Below are 6000 nucleotides of genomic sequence, written 5' to 3'. Positions count from 1 at the left end.
AATAGAGCTGGTCTAGGATTTAAAGCAAAAAGGAAATATAAATCTTACTTATCTCTTGTAGAAAGAACAAATAGAAAAACAGTCCAAGCATGGGTCCCCAAGTCCAATTTAATTAATCAAGTTGGACTTAGTCAATATTGGATCCCGAAGGATCAAATACACTACCTCGACAGACCATATCGAGGCTATGATCCAGGGGGAGCAAAAAGAAAAATGATATTAATAAAACGAACTTAATTCAAAATTAATTAAAATTCAAAATTAAATTAAAATTCAAAATTCGAAATTAAATTAAAATTCAAAATTAAATTAAAATTCAAAATTCAAAATTCATTAAAAATTTAAAATTCATTAAAAATTCAAAATTAAATTAAAAAATTCAAAATTAAATTAAAAAAATTCAAAATTCAAAATTCATTAAAATTAAAAATTAAATTAAAATTTTAAAATTAAATTCAATTCAAAATTCAAATTCAATTTAAATCAAATAAAATTATAGAAGGAGGATCCAGAATAGTTGGCACCCCCAACTAAACTACCCGACTGGGTAACCCAATTTAATCTACCCGAAATGGGTAAATAAGAGTAGACTACCCGGCAGGGTAATTAAGGTAAGATTAAAAGGAGTTAGGTTTAACTTGACCTACGGTACTGGTGAAGTATTGGATGATAGTACGTTGGGGAAACTTAGTCATCGCATGTCTAGGAAGATATGGCTTCGACCTGGTGCATTTGGCTAAGTGGAACTGTCCGAAGCTACTCTTTATGGATCCTAACCAGTTAGACCAAGGTTTTGTACTAAGTTCAATGGGTAGGACTATTTGGAAAACCTCGAAGGCATGATTACTTTAATGATGCCCTTGTGACTCACCATAGCCGAGAAGTTTATCCAAAGAACGCCTACTTGTTGAACCCAAAGCTAAACCTGAATCTAACACAAAGTTAAACCAAACCCTTAAATTGAACCTCAATTCACCTCACAACAATTATAGGAGTACCTGATTGAAAATTTAGATTGGGTGAGATGACTAAGGAATTTAAAAAATTCAAAACTAAATTTGTAACTGTAATTAATTCAAATTCAAAATTAAATTCGTAACTGATCCGACGGTAAGAATAGGGACCCCCCCCTTCTGAGGGGAGTCAACGCCACGTGAAGTCAAAAGGTCAAACGACCGACCGGAAAAGGGGAGACTGGTCGACCGAACGGGGTCTCAGCAGAATCAAAAGCAACCCGACGGGGAGTCGGGTCTCCAACGCCCATGGGGAACAGGGTCGCCTGGCCGATCGGGGAGCCCACTCGGTCGAAGGCATAAAGTAGCATTACTGTGAACAGTCAGCAGAACACACGACCGGGAATCTCCCGAGCGGACCAGCACATACGACCGGCCGGACGTGAGGAGACTGCCGACCGGCCGGACGCTCGGCATGGGGTAAGAAGAGACAAAAGGACAAGGAAACATCTTCTGACAGCGGGTATGTTCAACGACCAGGCCATACGCAGGATCTTACGACAGAGGGTTCCGCTGTCCCATCAGAGATGTGCTCGGACTGTAGCAGTATGGTGTCAGGTAAGCTCTTCTGTTAAGCTCATACTGAGGTATGGACAAAGGACACGTATTCACCTCGGTATGTGTGTGTGAGCCTCTTCACAGCTCTATATAAAGGGCCTCACACTTCGCCTGAGGTACATGTTCTTGGATATTCGAAGCCACCTCTTTGTTGTCCACTTGCCTGACTTGAGCGTCGGAGGGTCGTCGCCGAGAACCCATTCCCGGCTCGACTTCCTTGCAGGTTCGCCGGAGGTCCACACGACCGGTCGAAGATCTACGTCAGCAGTTTGGAGAGCGACACGTGCCCAGCGTCCGTGGATTCATCGTTCGGACAGGATCAATTTGGCGCCGTCTGTGGGAACGCTCCCGCATCCGATCGGAAGCAATGGACGAAGCTGGACGACCGCATTCGGTGATGCTCTCCACAAAGGAGCTCGATGCTCTGATTGAGACAAGATCAGCTAAGCTTGTGGAACAACAAAGGCAGAAGTCGCAAGCCGAGCGGATTGAGCAGCAAGCGACATCAGCATCAGGGGGCCGAGCGGAAGCACCGCATGCCACGGTTCCATTTCATCGGGCCCTATTCCGCACGCCTCCTGAAGCCGCAGTAGTTAATCGTGATCGAGGATCTTCATCAGATGAAGTACCAATACGAGACAACAGAAAAGGCAAGGCCGCCCAAGCGGACGCCTCCCCCGAGCGGATCAACCGTCAATTCTCAGAGGTCATCTTGCGGGACCCTCTGCCAAAGCACTATGTGCCCCCGGCGATCGGTGAATACAACGGAACCACCGACCCGGACGATCATTTGGGTAAGTTCTACAACACAGCTACCCTTCATCAATACATAGATGGAGTGAAGTGTCAGATTTTCCTTACCACCCTCTCGGGATCGGCCCAACGGTGGTTTCGGAGGCTGCCGGATGGATCCATCACAAGTTTCAAAGACTTCCGCACGACCTTCCTCCACCACTTTGCAAGCAGTCGGCGTTATCAGAAGACAAGTGTCAGCCTGTTCGCCATCAAGCAAGAGCCCAAAGAGCCGCTCAGAGCTTATATCCAGCGATTCAACCAGGTGGCCATGGACATTCCAATGACCACCTCAGAGACAATGATGAACGCATTTACGCAAGGCCTCGTGGACGGCCCCTGCCGAGCGAAAGGCTGTCACTCGCCAGGAGCCGCCCAGAGGACCGCGGGCCGAAGCAGTCCGCTCTCACCATGCGAGGTCTCATGTCCAAGAGGTAGCTGTCGAGCATCCCAAACCAAAGAAAAAGGTATGGACCTCCATGTTCTGCTCATTCCATCGGACCGACACGCATAACACAAGAGATTGCCGAAGCCTTCCTCTGATCGCTCATCCCGTTCCCCGGAGTGGACGCCGTCGATCGTCATCATCCGACAGGCGACAACGACATCATGAAGCCGATCGGATGGTATCTGACCGACGACAGAGACAGACTCCTGAGCGGCATCATACTCCGAGGCGTGAGGACAATCCCCGGGGGCCTAGGGAGCAGCCTAGGACGTCTGCACAGGAAGAAGAAAATAGAAGTAATACTTCCCGAGGCGAAATCAACATTATCGCCGGTGGGCCGACCGGAGGTGACTCCAACAGAGCAAGGAAAGCAAGCATCAGGCAGCTTCAGATCCACGCGGTCGGCTATAGCCAAGAATGGGCAAGCGGGCCTGAAATCAGTTTCGGACCCAGGAATTTGGAGGGAGTTGAAGTGCCACATGACGACGCTCTCCTCATCAAAGCGGCCTTCGACCAGCTGCAAATAGATCGAGCCGAGCTGCTGCCCATGACAACCCCCCTTTACGAGTTTACGGGCAATGAAGTTCTGCTGGTCGGACAGGTCCGATTGGCTATTTCGCTGGGAGAAGAGTCGCTCAGAAGGAAGCGGACTGCAAACTTCGTCGTGGTCGACTCTCCCTCAGCATACAACATTATCTTGGGGCGACCAGCGCTCAGCAAGTTCCGAGTGGCCGTCTCCACCTTCCACCAGAAAATCAAGTTCCCGGTGGAAGATAAAGTGGGAGAAGTGCGAGGAGACCAGCTGGCAGCTCGGCGGTGCTACGTCGGGATGGTCCGAGCTGAATCCAATTCCGCTCGGAAGGTGCCCTGGATCGAGGTAAACGCCATAACCGAAAAAACACCCTCTTTGGTGTATGAAGAAAAAGAGGAAGTACAGATTCACCCGACCCGAGCGGAGGCCACCACATTCATTGCGGCCGATCTGGAGGCGAGCCAGAAAAAGGAAGTAATCAAATGTCTCCAGAAAAACTGTGATGTCTTCGTTTGGTCGACACATGAGCTGCCCGGGATTTTGCCGAGTATAGCGCAGCACGAGCTCCATGTCAGACCGGACGCTCGGCCGGTGAAGCAAAGGAAGAGGGACTTCAGCGCCGAACAAAATGCCATCATCCGAGTAGAAGTCGAGAATCTCCTGGAGGCCGGCCACATACGCGAGGTTCAGTTCCTGAGCTGGCTGGTGAACGTGGTACTAGTCTCCAAGCCGGGCAACAAGTGGAGAGTTTGCATCGATTTCCGGGATCTCAATAAAGCATGCCCTAAGGATTTTTATCCTCTACCCCGGATCGATCAACTGGTGGACTCCACAGCCGGCTGCGAGTTGATATGCATGCTCGACGCCTATCAGGCTACCATCAAGTGTCGCTCGCCCGAGAAGATCAAGAGAAGGTTAGCTTCGTTACAGCCGACGGCACATACTGCTACAATGTGATGCCGTTCGGACTGAAGAATGCGGGGGCAACCTATCAGAGACTGATGAACAAAGTATTCAAGGAGCAGATCGGGCGCAATCTGGAAGTGTACGTCGATGATATTCTCATCAAGTCCGTCCGATCGGCCGATCTCTTTAAAGACATGGAGGAGACTTTCCGAACGCTGAGGAAGTATGGAGTTAAGCTGAACCCTCAGAAGTGTCTGTTCGGAGCAAAAGGCGGGCGTTTCTTGGGCTATATAGTGACCGAGCGGGGCATCGACGCAAATCCCAGCAAGGTGAAAGCACTACAAGATATGCCGCCCCCAAGAAATCTGAGGGAAGTACAGCGCTTGACCGGTCGGATAACAGCATTGTCCAGATTCATCTCAAAGACAGCCGATCGGAGTTTCCCATTTTTCAAAATCTTGCGCAAAGCCACTAAGTTTCATTGGGATGAAGATTGTGATCGGGCGTTTGAAGAACTGAAGGCATATCTGAACTCTCTGCCTGTGCTAGCTAAGCCAGCTGTGGGTGAGCCACTCTGTATTTACTTATCTTCGACCGAGCAAGCAGTAGGCTCGGCATTAGTGAGGGCGAGCGGAGAAGAACCCGTGTATTTCTTGAGCCATATATTAAAAGATGCTGAATCGCGCTACATTGGGCTCGAGAAACTAGCTTTTGCCTTGGTCCTCGCCGCTCGGAGACTTTGCCCCTATTTCTTGGCACACACTATCATCGTCCGGACAAATAGCCCATTGAGAAGAGTGCTGTTGAATCCAGAAGGGTCCGAACGGCTCATCAAATGGACAACGGAGTTGAGCGAATTTGACATTCAGTACCAACCCCACTCGGCGATAAAGGCACAGTCCTTGGCAGATTTTATCACCGAAGTGCAAAGGCCAGAGCCCGAAGCTATGTGGAAAATATTTGTGGACGGATCGTCCACTCGGCTCGGGAGCGGGATTGGCGTGCTATTACTCTCTCCCCAAGAAGAAAGGATGCACTTATCCGTCCGGCTGGATTACAGAGCTACAAATAACGAAGCGGAGTATGAGGCCCTTATAGCCGGCTTACAGGCCGCCTGGCATGTGGGGGCCGGTCGAGTGATGCTGCATTCAGATTCTCAGTTGGCCGCTCAGCAGCTCTCTGGCACCTTTGAGATTAACAACGCTCGGCTCAAACTCTACGCTGAAGCCTTCGAAAAGCTCAAGGCCAATTTCAAAGAAGTCATTATCCAAAAGATACCCCGAGCGGAAAATCAGACGGCAGATGAGTTAACCAAACTCGCAAGTTCAATAACGCCGGTCGTCATCCAGCGGCCAATTGAACAAGTATCTTTGGTGGCACACGTCGACCGGATGGAGGGCCTCGAGTTTCTGAGCGATTAGAGGACAGCCATCATAGAATTTCTTCGGTCAGGGGCAACTCCATCCGATCAGGAAGCAGCTCAGCTATTAAGGAGGAGAGCCGGTCGGCTCACGCTCATTGGAGACCAACTCTACAAGAAGGCTTTCTCTTGCCCATTGTTGAAGTGTGTAAGCTCGGAGGATGCGGAGTACATCCTCCACGAAGTGCACCAAGGATCATGTGGGGGACATCCGGGCGGACGATCGCTGTCCAAGAAGATCTTGCTGGCCGGATACTTCTGGCCAACCCTGCAAACAGACGCCGCTCGGACCGTCGCGACGTGCCTCTCCTGCCAGAAGTACCACAACTTC

The sequence above is a fragment of the Zingiber officinale genome, chromosome 2A (assembly GCF_018446385.1).
Source record: "Zingiber officinale cultivar Zhangliang chromosome 2A, Zo_v1.1, whole genome shotgun sequence".
NCBI lineage: Eukaryota > Viridiplantae > Streptophyta > Magnoliopsida > Zingiberales > Zingiberaceae > Zingiber > Zingiber officinale.
This window is presented reverse-complemented; position numbering follows the sequence as displayed.